We start from the raw sequence: 22,864 nt of genomic DNA, 5'->3' as shown, positions 1-22,864 counted from the left end.
AAATAACAGGACCATTCTTGTGCACTTGCCCCTTCCCTCTGCCTTGGTTTACTTATCTGCAGCAAGGTGGAGTCAATGTGTTCTTTCTCCCAGAGGCTTTGCTGAGATGGATGCATACGCACGGTGAGGGCCGCCAGGAGGCATGGCAAAGGACCAGTCTCTCGTTGGTCTGTCACATGGAGCCTTGGCAGGATGGCATCTGAGACTGCAGTGATGGCCCATGGAAGCTGTGATGGACTGTGGGGTGGGCAGTCTTGAAGACACCCAAACCAGAAGCCAGCATTGGACTGGGCCTTGCACTATTAATTTCTTAGAGCAAAGTAGATTCCACATGGGCATCTCTTTATACAACTCAAACTGAGTAAGATATTTCACAATAGCCTCCAGTTCTGAGGGTAGTTTCTGCTTAGAGAAGTACCTCGGAGTCATCAAGTTGACAGGAGACGGGCACTTCCATGGTCAGCAAGGTCATTTGCATGCACAAGACATGGTCAAAAGAGTCTTTTTGCCTATGACTTGCACACTGAGTAAGGTTTTGGCCATTCTTTTAAGATTTTAGGATGCAGTGTATTGACTATTGTTATTCTGTAATTATTTTGTTAGGAAATTTTATTTTATTTTTTCATAGAAATAAGAGTGTTAGAAGAGTATTTTTAAATATTTTATTCATTATATCTACATGTATTGCATTTCAATAAAAACAGAAAAATACAGTGGATGTTTAACTTTTAAAAAATAGAGTAAAAGGTGCATCGCCATAAAATACTCCCCCTCACTTCAAACACGCTTATCCCATCGCTCTTGCCTCTTCCTGACGCAGTTGTGGAAGTCCTCTTTCCTGAGTATTTTTTGTTGCACTGTTGTGGCTGGCTTGATGTCCTGAATTATTTAAAAATGTTTACTTTTCATAGTCATTTTGACTTTGGGGAAGACCCAGAAGTTGCAGGATGTCAGGTCCAGTGAAGAAGGTGGATAAGGATGCACTGTGTGTATATATATGAAGTACATAATGATTACATTACATTAGTATATAATGATTGCATTCATTATGGGGAGTAGGTACATGTACATAACACATCTTAATTCTTTTATTTTACTTCCCCTCCTGTATTTCCCCCTTTCCTCCATCTCAAGATCTTCCAATTTACCAAACATCTGTCTTCTTTTTTCCTATTGCACACTTGTTTTGCTCTTTAAATTATTTATATTTTGGGTTTATCATGATATACTTTGGGTTTATCATGTATTTATGCCATATTTAAGTGTCATGTTTTTACGTGACAGAAATTGCCATACCAGAAGTGGTCTACAGCTCAGAATGTTGCCATGATGGAGGATGAACCCCCTTGACCCTTTCTCATGTGGTTTTCTCTGCACATAGTTTCTTAAGCACTCTGATAACCCCTTATAAATACTGAGTTCACCACTGTTTCTGGGTACAGACTCAGCTCCTACAGTTCCATTAAGATATAAAACACAATCAGTATCAGCTTGTTGGCTCTTGATTGATGAAATTTTTGTCACAGAAGAACTGGGTGATTTCCACTGAAAACTGAACGTTGGTCTCAGAATCATAAGCAAAGACCCAAGTTTTATCTTCTGTGATGACATTTGTTAAGAAGCTGCACAGTGGAGTAGCATGATGGTGCAACTCCAATGAAACTGACAAGATTTCATGTTAATGTGTTGTTCATGATCCATGATTTACAGCAATGTTAAAAGACACCTTCTTTCAACCATAGCTTACAACTGACTGCACTGAACAAGTTTAAACTTGCCATACAGAGTTATTGAGGGTTATTGTGTCACTTCTCACACTGAAGATCCTTTCTTTTCTGTTGGATGGCACTCTGCAGTAGCATGCACCATAGTTTTTGATGACAGTGCATATTCTGTGTGTACTTGTGTGTGTGTTTGTGAGTGTGTGTGATATTCTGTAGACTGCCCACCCCTGGAATGCATTCTCCTTCTTACAGTGTTGTGAAACAACAACATTGTAACTTGGTGTTGTGCCCCTAGGCTTGTGATGTCTCACAAGAAGAGAAAGTCTTTGACTGGCATTCCTGAGAGCCATAGCTGGTCCTGCAGAGGCACCATGGTAGATCAGTATTGTCAAAGAGGGTGGCTGGCTCTTGCCCACTCTGCAGGCTACTGGGATTATACATAGCTGGCCCTCACTGCCCTTTGGGGAGATGTCTTTGGGGTCCATCCAGAAGCTGCAGGTGCTCAGCCTCACTGGAGGTAAATGTTGGGCTTTAGACTCTTCACCTTCAGGAAGGCAGCATGGTGGGTGAAGCAGAAGCTCCAGAATTGATCCCCAGCTTACTACTTGCTCTCTGTGAGACCTGGGGAAGGAATGGCATTTTCCTCCTCCTCTCCCCCTTGCAAGAGAAGTGCACACTGGCCTCAGCACCATATTGGCATTGGTTGCTCTTATTGGCTGTAGGGATGGCTGTTCTGCCTCCCATCACATAGACAGCAAGGATGGAATCAAGGATGGAGCAAGGGGGTCAGAGATAGCCCAACCACTGGACTATGAGCCGCTGCCATCCCTGCCTGGCAAAGCACTTATGCTTCCCACAGTAGTGCTGCCAGCTGCCTTTTCTCCTGGGCTGGTCCTTGCTGCCAGGTCTCCAGGTCTCTGCCATTGTATGGCATCTACCCTGAGGGGGTTTCAAGGCTAGGAGGTGTGAGCTGAGTCCTCACCCGGAGTTACTCGCTTTGTCAGCATGGCGACCTCCAAGTGCACAGGGAACTGCACCCCTGGAGCTGGTTCTTGAAGATTCTGTCCTTCATCAGTGAGTCCTTCTGCCCGATATTGTCCAACCAGACCTGAATTTCTTTTCCCACTTCCTTTTTATTTTTTTAAAGAGAAGCCTTTTTATTTGAGGACAATAGGTTTCTCTGATTTAAGCTCTTTCGATCCTACCTTTAATTTCCATTTCCTAAAGTGCCATGTTGGCCTTTTTGAATCAATCAGTTTTGTTGTACCAATCCGATGCCTCCTTGAAATGCAGATAAATTGCCCATTACAGACCGCTGTCTGCCACTTCTGGAAAGTATTCAGAGAATTCAACCAGATTTGTCAGACCTGACCTTCTTTTCATGGGTCACATTTGGCCCCAGCCCTCACTGAACTCAACCATTCAACCCTGCTGGCTGCTGTAGATCATTTGCCCTCATCCCTGGCCTGGGCACAGACATCTACTTGCAAGGATGATAGACCCTTGGCCTTTGACCTGCTCTCCTCCACCATTCAGAGGCCCAACTATTGGTTGATCATTGTAATAATTTAATATTACCAACCAGAAAACATGGCACCTGGTTGGTGCTGAGTGCTGTGCTTTTCTGTGATTGGTTCTTTTGATCATAATCATAAGTAAGCAGTGGCCACAAGCATGAGTGATAGGACATTTGACCATGTGCACTGCTAACCATGCTCAGGCCCCAAGTCACCTACTTCTCCCAAAAATCCTATAAGGTTTATACCATCTCATGGACTCTTAATGGCCAAAAAACTGAGACTCAGAGAGGCTCTGAGACCACATGGGTAGGGGCTCCTATACCTGAATTCAAATTGTGGTATAAAAACTGACTTTATCCCCCTCCCCCATTTTCATGGAGCTTTGTCTGGAAAATAAAAATTATTCAGTGGACCTTCAGTGTCTACAAGGGATTGATTGAGTCCACGACCTTCTGAGGCTACCAAACTCCTCTGATGATCAATTCCCTTAAAATTTGATAGATTTGCATATAACCCACATACGTCTCCTATCCTGATGACATATGATACCTCATACATTGTCAGTGCTCTGTAAATAGTTGCTATACTGTATTGTTTAGGGGATAATGACAAGAAAATTGTCTATGTTCAGTACATATGCAATTACTCTTTGCATATGCTGATCTAGGCTTGGCTGAATGTGTAGGTGTGGAGCCAGCAGATACAGAGGGCTGACTGTGTTTACTTAAGAAGCACAATGTGATGCTGTGAAATGCCTGTACATCATGAAATGATTGCCATGGTCAAGCAAATTCACGTTATCTGTCTCCTCACATGAACTTTTTTGGTGTGAAAGGAACACTCAGAACCTATTCCCTTAGCTGAGTTCCACTGTGTGGTATAGTACTGCTAGCTATCCTCATCCTGCTGTCCGTCAGATCTCCAGAACTTATTCATCTTGTAACTGTAAGGTCAATGCTGCCCCCACATTTACCCAAGCTTCTCGTGACCACAATTCTACTGTTTCTATGAGTTCTAATTTTTCAGACTCCACATACAAGTATTTGTCTAACTTACTTCACTTGATCTTCTGGGTATATCTGAAGGAAATGAAATCATCCCCTGAAAGAGATTGCTGCATCCCATGTGTCTTGCAACATTACTCACAACTGTGTGTTCCGTCCCAAAATATGTAAGCAACCTAAATGTTCTCTAATGGGGGACTAGATAAGGAATGCATGGGACATACACATACACAGGGGAATATCATTCATCCATTAAAAAGGAAATTCTGCCATTTGCCACAACATGGATGAAGTTAGCTTTTAATTTATGCTGGCTAGAAGCTCCTAAATTGAAAGTTGCTGAACAAATGTCCTGTGAATGAAAGCGTGATCTGATGGAAATACTTGGAAGGGGTTGATTGGTCTGTTAGCCTGAGAGAGGTCACCTACAGCAGATGGGATTCCCCTGGAGTGCAGCCAGATGAAAGCTACACCCAGCTTGCCCACTGTTACAGTTTAGATCTAGAATGTTCCCCCAAAGGCTCATGTGTTTAATGGTTGGGCTTCTAGAAGGGGATTGGATCATGGGGCACCATACTCATCAGTGGGTTAATCCACTGAAAAGTTTCGAGTTTAATGTGCCATTAGGAGATGGGGTGTGATTGGAAGAGGTGGGTGATTGGGGATGTGGCCTCCCCTCTCTGCTTCCTGGCTGTCCTGATGGGATCTGTTTTCCTCTGCCAGTCTTTTCCAGGGTGCACTTTCTGCCTTGTAGCTGGCCAACTATGGACTGAATCTTCTAAAAACCTTATGCCAAAATAAACCTTTCCTCCTTAAGAGGTGGGTGTTGGGTACTTGGTCGCAGAAAAATGACTAAGACACCCATTGAGCAGGGATCCACAAAGCAGGGAAGTCCCTGCAGTTTAAAAGGAGGAGGAAGTGGGGTGCTTTTCTTTGTAACTGTTTCTCCTCTCTGGCAGTATCTCCTGGCTCTGGTGAAGCCTCAGGGTTCCTCAGGGTTCCTGGCATACTAGAGCCCTGATCATCTCCTTCTTTAAGCTTCTCCTTGCTCTTCCCTTCTCACAGCACAGACTGATGTGAAATAAGATCCTTTCTGGGTACAGAGGCTGTTCCTCTCACAAGGCCTGAGGAGCTCCCATCCCTGCATGCTGTCAGCCCCTTGCCTCTCTCAACCTCTGGTCAAGTTCCAAGGTCTTCTCTAGTCTGCCCATCCAGGCGAGAAGTCTGTGCCTGTCCACTTTCCTCCCCAGGGACACTCGGACACTGTTTCATCGCTCACCTTATACTAATAGTGACACATGATGGCAGGATGAGCTTTACCTGATTATCTCTGGCTTCTGTCAAACATCTCTTCTGACAGATGAGAATTCTGCAGTTGCCTCAGAACTTTCAGGGTCCACCTGTAGGACACAGCGTCAGGGAAGCCATGATGCATGCTGCTTGGAACAAGTACACATTGACTTGGGAGACTGCAGACCCAACTCTGTCACTTAACTAGCTGTTTGTCCTGGTCCTTGGGCAAATGACTTAGCCTTTTCGAGCTTCCATTCATAATTTGTCCAAGGGGGGGATCTTGATACTCTCCATGGAGATGCAGATACCTACTGGTTAAGCTTCAAATCAGAGCTGGAAGCACTAAGTGTGAATCAATCTAGTTTCTCTTGGAGACTGTAGAATTAGAAGCCATTATTTTGCAGTTGTTCAGTAAGTCAGCAAGTTAGCTTTTATCCCAGCCATGAGGTCAATTACTGCTTTTTGGTAGAGCATCTGGTAGGCCAGTGGCTTACAGTGAGGGCCCTAGATTTCAGAATCACACTCGGCATGGAGACTCTGATAGGGGAACATGGAATCTGAGACCATCTTTACTTAACTTGCCTGTCTCCTTTCCACTTCAGGTCTCAGTCAATGAGACAACTGGCAACAGACTCTACCCTGGTTCCTGGGCTGGGCCACGCAAATGGCAGTTTTATTCTTATGCCCATGCATCACTGAGGGTTCAGCTAGAGGCAACAGATACAGCGTGGGCTGGTATACCCTAGTGTTAAGATCCACAAAGCTTTGTAGACTTGTATCACCTTTGCAAAAGAGTGCTCAGGCCTTGGCTGTCTTGAAGGGTCAGTCCAGCCCCAAGGGCTGCCTGCTGCTTCTTTGCACAGGAAGCTGCTGACCTCATAGCTACCAGTGCAGGAGCTCTGTGTCTGCTCTGTCCCCACCCACAGAGGATGCCTTCATCCAGACTTAGCCCTGCTCCAGTTTGAGTGTCATATGGTGCATCTGGATAGAGGACCTACAGTGCACTTAGAATTCACCTGTAGGAGTGTCTGTGTGTTTAGTTGCTTAGTTTTTGGCAATCAACCTTGATCGTGGAAGAAGGACTCATGGTCCCTGCATTAGGGAGTTCACAATGCCCCTCACAGCAGGTGACCCACAAGGCTGTGACAGTGGGCACTCAAACTGACCACAGTGCTGCCTAAGTTTTGTTCCTTCTAAAGTTCACACCTGATCTCTGGAGTGTTAGTGTCCAGAGTGAAAGGCTGCAGCTCCTCATAGTGAGGAAAATGATCTAGAGAGGAACAAAGATGGAGAGAATGTGTCCTAGGAGCTGGACTGGGACTGGGCAAACCTCTCACCCTGAGAGGTTCTTTGGAGGATGGGGCAGTGCTTTCTGTCATATACCTCTAACTGCACACACAGACATAGGTCTGTGACTCTATCATCCTGGATTTGATGAATATCTTAACTATTTTTCTCCTAATTACTCAATAATGATAATAATAATCATTATTATTATCAATCACTACCACCACTGTCACCATAACTTCCACCATCACTAATACCACTATCATATCATCAGCACCATCATTTCCTTCACCATCTCCATCATCACTACCATTGCTACCAGCAGCAGCAGCAGCAGCTCCACCACCACCATGACTACCATCACTTCCATTACCACCACTGCCATCATCACCACCACCATTATTGTTATCATTACCAAACTCATCATCATCATGGTCATGGTCAGCATAAGAGCTATGATCATCATTGTATGCTATAAATCCTCAGGTAATAGTCGCTGTACTTTCTCTTTGTCAATTATCATACTGAAACCTCCCCTGCAGCATTTCAGTCTGTTCTTATGGACCTTACAGGGCAGGTACCATGGTGGCTGCCACATTCATTTCATAGACGAAGTAGCAGACACATATGGGTAAGGAGCTATGATTGAATCTCAATTGTTTGAGCCCAGACTAAAGGAGTAGAGTGGCTCCCTTGCTTCTGGCATGGACATAAAAACTCACAAATCTAGTGATAAACTTTGTGACCTGTCCTATCAGAGGCAAGGAGACAGCTTTCTGGATGAAACAGGGGAAGCTACAAAGGCAGAATGAACCCATGAGTCCATAAGACATTTGTGTGGCAACAGCAAAAAAAAAAAAAAAAAAAATGGGTAGGAAGAGCTGCCAGACTGTCCAGGTTTTGCAAGGGGGATATGCAATTAGAAGTAGAAGGTTGGGGTAGTTTTCCAGTGATTTTAAATACATGTCTTTCTACCCATTGCAAGGAAAATAAGAAGGCACTACTGCATCTCACACATTAACCTCTCAATCAGTGGCCCATTATCTCGTCTGTTCGGGTGTTTAATGGAAGTTTCTCTCTCCTACCGACCTGAGAGCTTAATGAATCTCCAGTCTTCCACCTTGCACCAGTGAGCTGGGCTTTCCCTTGCAAGGCGGCTTCATTGCATCCATGAGCTGGGTAATATTTCTTCCTTTTTTCATATTCTAATGAATAAATGATATTCCCATTGGTTATTTATCTACTTTTAGAATTTGAATGGAATTCTACTGATAATTATGGCATTTCACCATTTGATGGGAAATTGGCACCTGCTGCATGGAGATAATAGTTCAATTCAGCCTCTATGAAATATGGAATTTTCTGCTAATTCTTGCCTTGAAATTTGTAAATCATCAGTGGAGTTGGTTATTAAAATTCAGGAGTTTAAAGACTAGGAGCCGAGGGGGAGCAGCCCTTCTTCATTAAAATTACAGAAACTAACAAGGAGAGCTGGACCAAAGATGCTCAGCCCAGAGGGCTCAATGCAACTTAGGAGCAAGGAAGCTTCTTGGTAGTATGACTGTCTCTTCAGGAGGCTCAAACAGGAAAATGGGTGTGAGCTGACTGTAGGGTACTTGTTAGAAATTTGCAGAAATGAGAGAAGGCAGCAAGGCACAGGGGAAAGACACAGGTTTAGAGTCAGGCAGATAATGGTTTGAATGTTAGCTTTCTGTGGCTTACGTCTTTTTGTGCCTCAGTATCTGCACTAATGACTTAGAAAATAATGTCCTTTTGGCAATGGATAACTTATTTTTGTCTAATCTTTAAAATTAGCCTAAGTTCAAATCTATACATTTTTCATCCATTTATTGAACAATTATTTACAACAAGTCACTTACGTGCTAAGACTTTCTGCTGGATTCTGTAGGGAAAAACCAGACTTGTTCTCAGCCTCATATAGTTTTTCACAAAAGTCTTCAGCAGTGACTTCCTTGATTCTAGGTAGAGCAAAGGCCTACAGAGAAAAATGAAAATAGAAAGAGGGGAATTCTTCTTTGAGCACCTAAGGATTTGACTTTGGGTGGATGTTTTGGGATCAGGAGAATATGCTATGTTTTAATTGTGATCATCATTATTATAAGACTGTATTTGTCCAAACTCACTCTATTAGTCTGCTTGGTGAAGCTGGGTACTTGGTAAAGAAACAGGTCACATGGAGAGAAAAGAAGCCAGCAAGTAAGCTGAGGCAGAAAAATTACTTTATAACACACAGTCTGGTGAGAACTAGTGAGCTGGGCATTCCCTTGCAAGGCAGGGATTAGCTGATTCTCACTAATTCAGTTCCAAGAGAGATGAATTAATCCCTTCCTAAGGGTGATGTTTCCACAATCTAGTTATATCCTGCTAGGCCACGCCTCTGTATACCACCATACCAGGGACCAAGCCTACAGTGTATAAAACTCTGGGGACATATTCAAACAAAACCATAGCATCCAGCAAATCATGTTTTACTTAAATGGGTAAACTTTACTGTATTTAAGTGAAAGTTTGAAAAACCTGACTGTAAAAACAAACAAAATGCCTACTTCTATAGTGAAACAGTATGGCGTCCTTTAGTTGCTAGAACTAAAGGTTTCACTATCTAGGAAATTAGAATTAAACAAAAAATTGACAACTAACATTACTTCTAACCTTTCATTTTGGTGGGTTAGAACACAAAACCATTTCTCAATACCTCTGAAAAGAGGAGGTCACAAGGAGCTCAAAGATCACAAGGAGGTGGGTGCCTCTTCTCCTCGTTTAGTGGGACTAGAGGTCAAAAAAAGCCATCGGGAAGCAAACTGTCATAATTGCTTACATTGTCAGCTAATCCAAAGCTCAGCCTGCACATGGGAATGGGCATCTTGTCTGCAGCCATGGAATGGCCTTTGAGGCAGCCATGCTGTCAGCGGACGGATGCTGAAGTAAGTGGAGGAAGGTGACGCTGCCTGGTCTATTTACCAGATCACGGTGGGTCAGCTGGGAGCCCAGGCTTGGAGCCTAGGAAGTGCACGAAGTCAGTAGGTTTACTCAGTGCCCAGGCTCATCCTCCTGATATGGCTCTTGCTCAGGCAGATCTTTCTCTAGCTTTTTCAGTTCCTCCCTCCCTTCCTCCAACCTCCACTTCCTTTTCCTTCTTTCTGCTTTCCCATCCCTTCTTCTTTTGTCCCATCTTTCCCATTGTCACCCTTCCTCTCCAGCACCTGCAAAAGATGCCTGAATCTTTCCCTGCCATTTCTCTTGGTCATTTATAGCTGAAAGGATCACCTCTTCCCTCACCTGGCCTGGATTTCTGTACTTCTCCGTGGGCCTGCTGGTTAGGGACCTTGTCAAGTCAGAGACCAGGGTGTGTGCTTTAATCCCTCTGAAGTCTGATTTCTGCCAAGCGCCATGGAACCTTGCCATTGCCATTTCATTCCCTGGAGGAAATGAAATGAATCTTTGGCTTTGGATCTTTGGCTGGATTGAGGATCTAGCTGAAGTTCCCTGGACTTAGAGTTGGGTTAATGAGGCTCCCATACACCTGCCTGCCTTTGTCCTCTTTGATGCTGGGCATCCACATTGCCTTTGGGTGGATGCCCAGTTACTTTGTGTCCTAGCTTCTGTCCTGGACAGTGGATTCATTTGGGGGCAAGGCTGATGTCCCTGTAGCCCCAGGCTGAGCACAGATTTTGGCACACAGTAGGTAGATCATTACAGTTTGCTGAGCCAAGCTAAGCACAAAAAATGAGAAAGGAAGATGTCACTAAGAAAGAGATGCCAGCTGAGAAGGAGCAGAGGTGACAGAGGTAGAAGGGTGAGAGTGGCTCTGAGGTCACAGAATTTATTCCTCGCTTTCATGCCTCGTGTATTTGTGGTCACAGAGATATTGGTTTAAGCTGAGCAATGTGGTGCTGTTCTTTTTTTTTTTGTTTGTTTTTTTGTGGTACTGGGAATTGAACTCACGACCTCACACTTGCCAGGCAGGCGTTGTGCCGCTGAGCTAAATCCCCAGCCCTTGTGGTGCTGTTCTTGCATAGCATCTTTATCTCTGCTTAACTACAGCAAAGAGTCAGCAAAGGACAGGCGGTGGCATCAAGGAAGTGTCTTGAATCCTCCCACGTCTCATGGTTCCTATGACATCCACTCTTACCTGAGCATCTGTGGAATACAGTGGATTGTTCACTGGCTCTGTGCTTCTGGGCCACATGACCTCCTGCCCCCAGGGCAAGGCTGCCACACACCTGGCATTGCAGATGTGCTCTCTTGGGTTGGCCTTTTCCCTCCTCTGCTACGGAGGACTTCTCTCATGTGTGTTCCTTCCTCTTTTCCTCCCTCCCTTTTCTTCTCACCTTGCACCTTCACCCTTCTCCTCCTTGTCAGTGGCTGTTCTAGCAGAGGAGAGGAATGCTTAGCTGTGGGTGTGATGGGAATGTGTGTGAACTGTGCTCAGGAGCTGTGGACACGTATATGTCATGCCTGTGCCCCAGGCAGGAGATGTGTGGCTCGGGCTTCGCTCATGTCCATTTCTCTGTGTACACAAGGAAAATGACAGTGATTTGCTGGCCTTAGAGTGCACAGATGGCTCTGGGCATCCTGTTCTCATGGACGTCCCTTAGTTACTGGCTGTGGTGATGGTGATCAAAGGCCATGTGGTTATGCCCAGTGGACTGACTCTTTCTACTCTAGCTCCCGGCACTCTGGCCCACTGTGCACAGACATGGAGTGAGCTGGGTGTCCTGGAGAGATGCTGGGATATACCTTGAGGGATACTGGGTGTTGGAATTCTAGGTTGCCTCCTCTGTGTAGGGATCAGACATGCTACTGTCTATGGCCACCCTTCCTCTAAATGCACCCGGCCAGCTATGGGGTGGAGGCAGGTGTGATTCAGCTACCCGTGGCCACATGGGGCCACACGGAGCCAATGTTTGTTGGACTCTGCTCCATCCATCCTCTTCCCCACATCTCTTCCTATTCCTAGTGGGGAAGGACTCCATCACCCTGTCACCTGGATGGCCTAGCTGGGACACAGGCAGAGAGGTGTCTGAACCCTCTGCAGAGTTTAAGGTGAAGACCATGGAGGCTTTTTCATTTTTTCGTAATTTATTTTTAAACTCATTCTCTGTGTCTCCTTGCATTTTCCTGTGTCAGTGTCTCTCTGGTTGTCTGTCTCTGCCTCTGTCTGCCTCTCTGCTTCCTCCCCTCTCCCCATCTGCTGGCGTCTGTCTCTTTGTATCTCTGCTTTCCCCTCCATCTGCTGGTGTGTCTGTGGATCTGTCTTCTGTCTCTCTCCTACTCTCTCCGTCTCTCCTTCTCTCCCCATCACTCTCTCTGATTCCATTTTGGTCTCCTCTTTTTCTTAAGCACCTCTCTGATGAAACAGAGCTGACCATGATGAGCATCTTTCATTTCCCTTATTTCCTTGGGGTCTGACACAGGCCAGCTTTTTATTGGATGCCATACTTCAGCAATCAATGTTACTACACTAGATCTATGTCATTAAAAAACAATTCTGGAGCAAAACAGTTTGGCTCCACACACTGCCTTCTCCTGCCATGTCCTGGCCTGTCTGCCCCTATTGAACTGACTCTACCTGCTCTGTGCACATTGTAAAGTCTGGGGATCTCAGAGGGGACAGCACTACGAGTGTTCTTTTCCATGGCTTCCTGCCAAGGAGGCCTGACCTGCGGAGCTGGAGGTGGCAGCTGCACAATTCTGACTAAGCAGGAGACCCTGAACTTAAACACTTACTGATGGCTGTGGTAGCTGAATTGTACCTCAAGAACATGAACTGTAAAATAAATATAAAGGAAACAGCAGAGAAAATTGCACTGTTTTTGAGCTAACTTCAGATTTTCGATTGGGATGTTGTGGTTTTGGGTGGGGCATGCAGCACACAAACAGGGATTACTTTGTGAGTCTGTGTGAACATATTACAGAAAAACATCAAACATGAGCGGATGATGATGTCAGCTGGCTTATCTCAGCCTGGGCTGCAGGGGTCTCCTAGACACTTAGGGTAGGACAGCTCACCAGGGCACCTCCCCCCTGACTGCTGGGGACAGGCAGGCTCTTGCTTATTCCAAGGCCCCAGGCTAGATGCCCTTCTCTGCCAGCAGACACAGGGCTCTGGTTCAGCACTGCTATACCCCAAGGTACTACCACGCCTACGGTGCCTTGTGCCCCTTCCTGATTTGGTGCCATGTCTTCTTCATGAGGCTCTGGCTTCCTTGGATGGGGCCTGGGTGCACACTGAAGATCTGTGCCAGCTCTTCGGCAAAGAGAGGGCAATGCAAAGAGGATGGGGTTGAGCAGATGGGTGGGGGGATTTGTGCCCAGTGTGGACATGAGAGCCAGATGCAGTCAGATCCTCCGTGTCTGACCCATGCATGTGTTGAGCGTGTATCTATGATTTTCTAAATCCAGAAGCTGTGGTGGGGCTGGAACCATGGCAGGGAGTGAGGTCGGGGAGAAGCTGGGTGGGGGGTAAACAAACAGTAAACAAGTTAGGGAACCATCAGGACTCATACATCACGGGGAGAAGCATAGCGAATGTTAGAAAGTGGCAAAGGTTATGGAGAAAGGTAAGTGGAGGAGCGTGGGGGGGATCACGTGATCAGCCATCAAATGTTTTTCTTGGGCCTTTATCCCCCTGATATCTTGGGGAACAGTGACCTTCACGTGGAAGGAGATAGCACTGGAGATCCTTCCACAAGACACAGGAAGATTTAAGGCAACCGAGACTGTGTACCTGGGATTTTAAACTGAGAGGTGCCAGGATTGAAAAGGAAGATGCGTGGCGCTGGGACTTGCAGCCTTTGTGCAGCAGAGATGGAGAACAGGAAGACAGAGGAGAGCAGGCTGACAGAAGAGCCATTTCCCCAAAGGAGTGCTGATTGTAGCATCCTTCCCTCAAATTCCCAAGAGGAAGCCATAGCACACTCAAAAGGTAAAAATAACGAGACAGCTCCATGTGCATAGCCCTGGGTAGTGACAGAGGAGGTGGGGTGTGGCCCAGCTGCCCGCCAGCCTGGGAGCGGGGTGGGATGGCGTCGCCGGCTGCAGGAAGGTTGGTTCAGCCAACACTGCCCAGCAGCGCTCTGTGAACTTGGTATTTTTCCACAGCAGACGGAAACCTGAAGCTTGTTGGCGGTGGTGCCACATCCTGAGGATAGAGAGGGCAGAGTGGATGTGTGGAGCCTGTTTGGAGGAAGCAAACATGACAATGAGGCTGCCTTTCTGTGTTTACAGACTGGGCTTCCAGGGGCCTGGAGCTGACAGGCACTCACCAGGTACCTTTGCCATCCGTTATCAGCGTTCAGAGGTGAGCCGGGCAGCAAGTTACCAAACTTGGTCCCATTTCCGGAGATTCTGCACAGGGCAGCCTCGAAGATACAGGACTGCTGGCCACAGACAATCACAATTCTGGTGATAATAGCCAGCTTTTATGAGGTGTGATCGAAAATTACAGTGAATGTTTAAATTTTTAAGAACTTATTACAATAAAAGACACATTACCATTAATCTCCCTCAAAGTAGTCCCCCTTGCTTCCAACACACACAGCCCATTATTCTTGCCACTTTCTTACGCAATTCTAGAAGTCTTTTTTCATATCTTTAGTTGTGCTCTCATGCAACTACTTTAATATCCTCCATCAATTCCAAACATTGTCCTTTCATGGTTGTCTTGACTTTGGGAAAGAGCCAGAAGTTGTGCAGTGCCAGATGGAGTGAATAGGTGGCTGTGGACACCCTGTAACATTTTCACAAGGCTGCCTTTCCTTTGGGTGGCACTCAGTAGGGGTGTTCACCATAGTTTTGATCACACTTTGTAAACATACTCACAAAAGAAGACTTTCAAAAGTGCTTCAGAAAGTGGCAAGAGTGATGGGTTAAGTGTTTTTGAAGTGAGAGGGGCGTATTTTGAGGGGGATTAATGGCACTGTGTCATTTACTGTAATAATGCTTTCAAATTTAAACGTTCACTGTATTTTTTGATTGCAGTGAATATTCAGGACTTGTACATCAGATACTGTGTGAAGCACGCTACGCGGGCTCTCATCCTTACCTTCCCAGTAAGCCCATGACTCGTGCATCAGTTAGGACTCATTTGCTTACAAATGACTGTAGGTCAAACCCCAAATGGTGATAAGCATGAAAGGATTTTGTCAATTTATGCAACTGAAAAAAATACTACCTTCAGTCTTGACTCAGTCCAGGGTCTTAAACAATCATATAGGGTCCATTCTTTGTTTTAATTTCTTGAATCCACTTCCTCTTGGTGTCATGATGCTATTGAAACCTACATCGTTTCCCAGTGAAATCTAGCAAAAAAGAAAGTTGGTATTCCTGTCCTCCACGTTACAGTAAGTTCCCTGGCTTTGCATTGGCTCTGACAAGAATCACATGACCATCCTTGGATAGATGTCCAAGGCTGCAGGATCTTCCTACTGCTGAGTGAGAGGTTTGAGTCAGAATGAGTTTGGGGTGGATGCCCAAGAATGTTTACAGTGTTACTCAAAATAGGTAAAGGGAGATTGAAAGTAAACATATCCATATCTTGGTGTTAATATCCCTGTGTTAAGGGACACTATCATCTTGGAAATGGGGAAACTGAGGTATGGGAAGTTGAAGTCACTGTCACTGTTATGCAAGGTCACACAGCAAGTAGAGCTGGGACCACAGTTCAGCATCATCTGGAGCCACTTTCGCTCTCTCTCTTCCCACAGCCAAAGCCTCCCTTCACCTGCTCTGCTTTCTCTGTCCTCTTCTTCTCTTTTGCTTCTGTCTTGGAGCTGCCCAGTTACTCCAAGATGCCAGGTGAGTGGTTGTGTTGCCCTGAAGACAGTGGGAACAGTTGTAAGGCCACCAGCCCATCAATCCCGCCAGTTTCCAAGGATCATTCCCAAGGCACAAGGTCGTTACTATCATCACCTCTGTCTTCTTTAATGCTAATTACTTTCTTTTCCCCATGTCAACATAAAAATCATCTTAAATGTCCTCATTAAAGTGAATGCGATTTCTGACCACAGAATCATCAACCCAGCCCAGGAAAGACTTTCGGGGGAGAAAACGTTCCCAGAGCCACAATGGCAATTTCGAGTGATTTAGAATATCAAGTTTGTATGATTTTTAATCATTAAAGGAGATGTAAAAACATATTTTATACACAATCTTTTATCTTACACTTATTTTTATATTTCTCTATAACAATTTATTGCGGCGCATATATCACCATTACATCAGACGTTTATGGCTCCATTAAAATTCAATGCCACCATAAATTTGGGCCGGTTAAAGTGGTGACATTTGTAACAGCTTCCACAAGGACATATTTTATATTTAAAGTGAAACTTTGAGAAGAAACTTTTGTTAAAGGGAGAAAAAAATGTAGGGTAGGAAAGGGATATAAGATTTTCCTGCTATCTGAAATGCCTAATGCCTACCCTAATGCCTGCCGTATTAAGAAGCCAGACTTTTGCTAAATACTAGGTGTGCTATTTCCAGTATTTAGGGATTAACAGGAATCAAGTGATAATGCTATCGTTGACTAGAAATATTCTGCTCTCCCCAATCTTTTGGCAACCTGAGACCTGGGAGAATTTTGAAAGCAAGGGAAATATTAAATCAGGCTTTTAAAAAGTGTACTATCCATATAATGAGAGAGTTTTTGATCCAGAGGAGTACAGATTTTCAGGGAGGGAGAGAGTGAGGAGTTTACTTTTTTTATTGTTTGATCCACGATGGAAACTCCTGCTCTTTTAGCCAATTTGAGTTCTCTCTCTCTCTCCCTCCTATCCTGTCCCTCCCTCTTTCCCTCCCTTGCTCCCACCCTCTCTCCCTCCCTCCCTCCACATCAGAAGGTATTAGGGCAGCTGTTGTGAGCCTGGTGCTTTGTAGATGATTTGAGAGGTAACATCAGGGACATATCTCTTGTCCTCTTATCCTGGAGCAACCTTCCATAGTGGCTTGTGGTCAAAGGAAATGAGCAAGTCTGGATCACCTTTGCATCCTTGGGGGCCATGAGAATGTCAAACCGTAAATATCTATCTACCAGTTGCTCGTGCCTTGCCTGCCAGGATGGCTGGACAAGGTACCCATAGGGAACATTGGAGAGTAGATGCTCAGTGGTGCATGCCCAAGGGCCTAGTTGTAGGGGTCAGAATAGGTTTCAAATAGGAGCTCAAAAGGAGGAGTACATAAGAGCCCTGCAGGCTTGAGGAGGGTCAGGGACAAAGTGAGTTTTCCCCAGGTTGTGATTTGCCCTCCTGAAAGGCCAAGGCTGGTTTTGAGAAGGCTGAAGCCAACTTCAAGGACTCCATCTGGACAGAGAGATCGGCCAGGTGGAGGGTGGGCCAGGCTAAGGGTGAGGTAGTTTGCATGCTGGATCTTTTAACAAAAGGTCCACAACCCGTACCAGCTGGGCTGGAGGTGTGCTCTCTGCACAGGGAAAGTGACAGAGCAGTTAATTCATTTTCTGGCAGGTGGGTGGGCAGGTGGGTGCTCTTCTTGGGGGGCAGTTTATTCATCACAGCCCCCCACAAGTGCATTGTCTGCAGAATTCTAGTGGAGAGAATGAGGGCAAGAGCTCAGATATAGGCTATAGATGCACTTGCTGTATCTCCATGTACTCTGCTTACCCGGAAAAAGGACACTCAAACCCAGGGGTAAATTTACATGGAGAGGTTGGTCCTCTGAGTTTACTCATGCCACAGGTCGTCAGTACTAGCCAGGTGCCAGCAGAAGCCGGGAGGCCCTGACAACTAGTGCAAGACAAAGCCAAGTTCTCCACGTGGGAAAGTTTCAGGAAGGGGTGCAGCTCACCTGTGAATTGCCTGTGCTGAGAGGCTTCTTAGGAGCCAAGGAGGAGAAACATCGTGGTTTCAGGAATCACCGAACAATGGACACCAGCCTGGAAAGGAGCTTCAGTTCATTCTGCTCTGGGTTATGCAAAGTGTAGATATACATTGTGTTTGATACTGGACTGAAAGATGTAACTTTTGAGAAAACAAAAACAGGCACACAACATTGTTTGAAAAAAAGCTATTTGCATGAGGGCATGCACACTCATGCATTAAACCTCAGTGAGAGCTTTTGGTATACAGGTCACTCCTCATCACATGTTTATTAAAATTCTAGAAATAAAGACCTTAGCACCATTACATAGATCACTTGAGAAAAAAATCTTGTCTGCACATTTTTCACTTTTCAGTTTGTACATTAATTATTATTTTAATGTTTCTTCTCAAAAAAATTGAGAATGCAATTGTGTAGAATTCTGGCTGCAGTTTTCACTTGAAACCGAATTCTGGCTCCATTTCTGTCTGGGAGAAGGGTAAATATCCTCTGTGGGAAGCATGGTATAGAGTAGCTTCTCCTCGGAGCTCTGCAGGGCAGACCCTCCAGTGCAGGGCAGAAACCCCTTGTTCTGATTGGCAAGTGCTATATGCAGAGTTGAAGGCAGTCTGCCAGTGTCATATTGGCTGCTGAAGGTGGCCATCCTCCCAAACACGGAGTTTCTCATCCAGAGATCCAGTTGTTTATCATTCAGCAGTACAGCACTGCCCTGCCTTACAGAAGGCACCACTCCACCACTGCATTCCACCCTTCTTCCTTCTCATGGTCCATGGAAGTGCAGACCAGCATGTTGAGGTCCCAGAATCTGTCTAGGACATTCAAAGATCTGCACCATTCAGGAAATTGGGAATGACTAGAGACTGTATTCCCATCGTCTGTTTACTGGTAGGATTTTGATATTTTGACATCAGCATATATCTCTTCTTTTGTCCTAGTTAGCTCAGTAGTTTTCCCACTTTAGTCTATATGACCTCATGTACAAGTGTTGCTAATTCAAAACTACCTGTATGGCACCTTGTGGCAGTATTAAGGGCTTTTGAGGGTAACCTTGACCATAACTTACTGGAGTTGTAATAATATAGTAGTTCAATAGGACTAGCAAAGAATATTGCTTTTTTTTTTTTTTTAGAAATAGAAAGCAAAAGAATACTGCTTTTCTTTTCTTTTCTTTTTTTCTTTTCCCCCTTTGGTACTGAGCATTGAACTCAGAGCCTTCACACTGAGCTACATCCCTAGACCCCCTTTTAAAAAATTATATTTTGAAATAAGGTCTTTCTAAGTCACTGAATCTCCAAGACAGTCACACTTGTGATCCTCCTGCCTCAACCTCCCAGAGGTCCAGGATGATAGGTATGCACTACTATGCCCTGCTAGAATATCTTCTTTTGAATTCTGCTCTGTCATGTGCAAGCTACTACATCACTATAAGCTTCAAATGAGGCTAACAGTTGTACCTTAACAGTAAGGTTCTTGGGGAAGATTAATGTGTGAAATATAGTCAGCACTGTTTCTTGCACCTAGTTGGTGCTGCGTGTGCAGTAGTGCTTATATAAAGGGAAAGGTGTTTAATTGATGAAAAAGAATTTGATTGGCTGATCCAACACTAAAGTCCAGGGGAAGCCTTGCATTAGTCCAGCTTATGCTTTGCATAGATCTTGCTGGCCCTGTGGCTTTGGGTGCCATGTTGACCAAAACAGTGGATCCCCTGAGACCTAACCTGTAACTCATAGAGCCTTGGTTGACCACAAAAGAAGACTTACCCTCCTGGGTAGCTATTTTATCAGTTCCCCTGCCCAATTTTTTTCTGAGCTGCATGGCATAATGAACAGAGGACAGCAGTAGGAGATGAAGTCAAAGAGCAGCTAGCAGCTGTCCTTAGGCCTAAAACCTCGTGATGGAAGAGCAGACTTTGTAGTGGGTGCAGTGGAAAGCCATGGAAACATTGAAACATGGATTCTCTTGTGTGCCAGGCACTAGGAGAGATAGAAAGACATAGGAGATTCTTCAGGGACAGGGAGAGTAGAAGGCCCCAAGTTAGCAGTTGTCATTTGGTCTTTGTGAGCCCACCTCTTACATCTTGCAGATGGCACACTATGCCCTGATCACATCTCGCGGAGAAGCACCTGTGAAATGCGGTATGCTTGTAGCATGGCCTGGTAATTAATAAGAAAGAAAAGGCCTGCAAATTGTAGGATCTCCCTCAGAAAACTGGAAACCCTAAAGAGACGCTAATGTTACAAAAGTTTAACATAGCTACCCCACTTACTCCGAAATAACCTCAGCAGGGATCATTTTTGTTTTGAAATTTGTCACCAAATACCCAGGCTGGTTTCTTACCTCTTTCTACATACAGGCCTTGTCTCATGTCCTGAGGCTAATAATAAAGATAAATTTGAGAAGTAATGAATAAAGACCCATTCCTTGTAGAGCAATAAAATTTATCGTGGCTTAACTAATCTGCCACCTGCCACCCCAACCATCGAATGACTAATTGATAACTAATTTCCTCAATTTGTACTTCATTACTTATTGCAGCAGGAAAGCTTATACCTAACTCTATGAATCAAAGAGACCCCATGAAATCAATGGGGATGTAACTTGCCAGAATTCTTGGCAAATTGGGCAGCCTTACAGAGGAAATGGCCTCCTCTCAATCATACAGGTGAGAGGTAGTCGGTACTTAATACCTGGCAGGATCTGGCCTGTACTGGGGATGTAATAGATGAACCTCTTGTTTTAACACATAGAAGCTTATTTATTTTCATTGCTAATAGTTTAAACAGGTATTCCTGGTTGGCACAAAATGGGGGTACTCTCTACCCCTGCACAGTTGTTCAGGTTGCCTGAGACCCAAAGTTAAGACCCAGGTTGACTGAGGATATGCCTGCATCATTGCATAGCTGGCAGGTTGCCCTTGGAACTGATCATTCAGCAGCAGAGGAGGGAGGGTGGGGGAGAGCAGGGGGAGTTTTTAATGGGCCAGCCCAGAAGAATGCATCCTTTCCTTCACATTGTGTTGGTGATGTTCCAGTCAGAGGGAGGTTGAGGAATGTGACGTGGAAGTGGGTCAGGAGGCAGTGGGTTTTGTCAGACAGAATGGCACACTTCCATGTGTCCTCACATCCTTGCAACAGTGCTAGGAGGCCGATGATCGTCCCCACTTTTCAGATGAGGAAACTAAGGCTTGGAGCATCCAAGTAACTTGCTCAGGGTCATGTAGCTTGTGAGTGGAGGTGCAGAGTCTCCAGCTCATCTGTCTTATTTGCAAATCTATGCTTTCAACCCCCGATAGGCTGCTTCCTTTGTGTCTCAAGCAATGAGAAATCGATGAGGAATATTCCTCCCTTATTTTTCTTGGTGCATACCATGGTAGCTGATTGAGACCCATTTCTAGTTCTTGACTGGTCAGCGTTTGCCTTGTGCACAACGCTGATCCTCCCAGTGAAACATCTTTTGAACTTCCAGCAACCCAGGTCTGGATGCCCCAGGAGGCCCAAGTTCGGTGCTACTGAATTCTGAAGCCAGTCAGCCATGTGGGTTCTTGGTAGGGGGATGTGGCGCAGAGCAACTGTTAAACTGAGCCAGGAAAGGCTCCACTAATTAAAGAGTTCTCATCTCCTCTGTCCACTGGCTTTTTAACAAGTGATGCTATTAATTCTACATGTTCTCAATTCTTCATTTTCTTTGTGGGGGAAAAAGTTGAAGGCGATATTGTGGTATTTATCCTTGGAATGATGTTGCCATAGTTACCTCTCGACTCTATTAAAACAGCGGTGTAATAATTGAAGCAGCAAGACCTGGAGAATGCTCTTGTAACTGTGAGCTTGGTCCCCAGGTTGGGTGTCAAAAGCATTTCTCAGATTGTGGGAGAAAGAATGGAACTTGGCCTCAGCAATTAATCCCAAAGCATAGCACAGTGGTCTTATCTGTTGATGAAGGTGTTGCTTGGTGATGTCCAAAGTGAGTTATTTCTGTGGAGTTGCTTTGTTTTCACATTGTTTTACAGTGGCACTCTTAGAATGCAAGAATGTAGTGTCTCCATGGAAACTGGAAATGTACAAAATTAAGACTCAGAATAGGAAAGCTCCTATGAACACAGTACTGCTGATTACTAATAAAGAAATGAAGTCTTGCAGGTACAGGGTGTCGGATGTCAGAAGGGACAGGGCATGATGAATTTAACATCCTCGTCTAGCTCAGGACCTTCTTTCCAACATAGTAGGAAAAGTTTATGAACACACATCCAGGCAGTGTGTATTCTTCAGACAGAAGGAAGGTCCTTTAATGCCTCAAGGGGAAAAGAGCTTTGGATTCTCCATGAGATGTAAACTTTGACCCCACATACTGTTGCATACCAAGAAAGGAAGAGTTAATGGGACCTGAGGGAGGCTGTATGACACAATGCAAAGATTCAGCTTCAGCAGTTAAACTGTGAGTAAGTCTTAAAACTTCAAGGAAATTCCTTCAACCTACAGAACCTCCATTTCCACACTCACAGAGTGGGGGTGTGAATAGCATGGACCTTCAGAATGCCTCCTTTCTTCATTTTCTTGCACATATTTGTTTTTAGCAGTATCTGGAGGGATTCATCAACCTAACTTGAGGACATGAGGACAACGTTAGGTGTAGAATGTCCCAATCTACCAGCTTAGAGAAAAATCACTGGGCACATGAAGCTGTGTCTAAGTGCATGGCTGCATCTGTCTTCCAGTGCTCCTTTGAGGACCCCTGTCTTAGTTGCTTACTGTCCCAGACCATTTCTGATCCTCAGGCTCTTCCTTCCACCCTCATCTTATATGTTCCCTTAAATGCCACCCAGAGCATCTGGACGTTCAGGTCTGTGAGGCTCTTGGCTCCCTGTGATCTCTGTGAGCTCACAGCTGTGTCAGCCATTCCCAGAGCACTTCTCATCTCCGTTCTTAATGGTGCAGAGAGAAGGAGGGTCCCTGTACTACCAGTGACATGTGTCTGTGGATTCTCTGGGCAGAACAGGAGCTCTCATACCCTTCTTTCTCCCTGTCTGAGCACTGTGGTTCCCTGTAGCCTGTCTTCCTCTAAAGAGATGGAATTGACTCTCTAGCAATCTTTCTGAACTGCCTGATCCCCTTCAATAGAAGGGAAGGACACCCTGTCCTGTGTGCTGGACCTTGGTATGTCTCCCTCAGCATGCATGGAAGCC

This window comes from Chinchilla lanigera, unplaced genomic scaffold (assembly GCF_000276665.1).
Source record: "Chinchilla lanigera isolate Chin_1 unplaced genomic scaffold, ChiLan1.0 scaffold00041, whole genome shotgun sequence".
NCBI classification, from domain to species: Eukaryota; Metazoa; Chordata; class Mammalia; order Rodentia; family Chinchillidae; genus Chinchilla; species Chinchilla lanigera.
Note: the sequence above shows the minus strand (reverse complement) of the source record.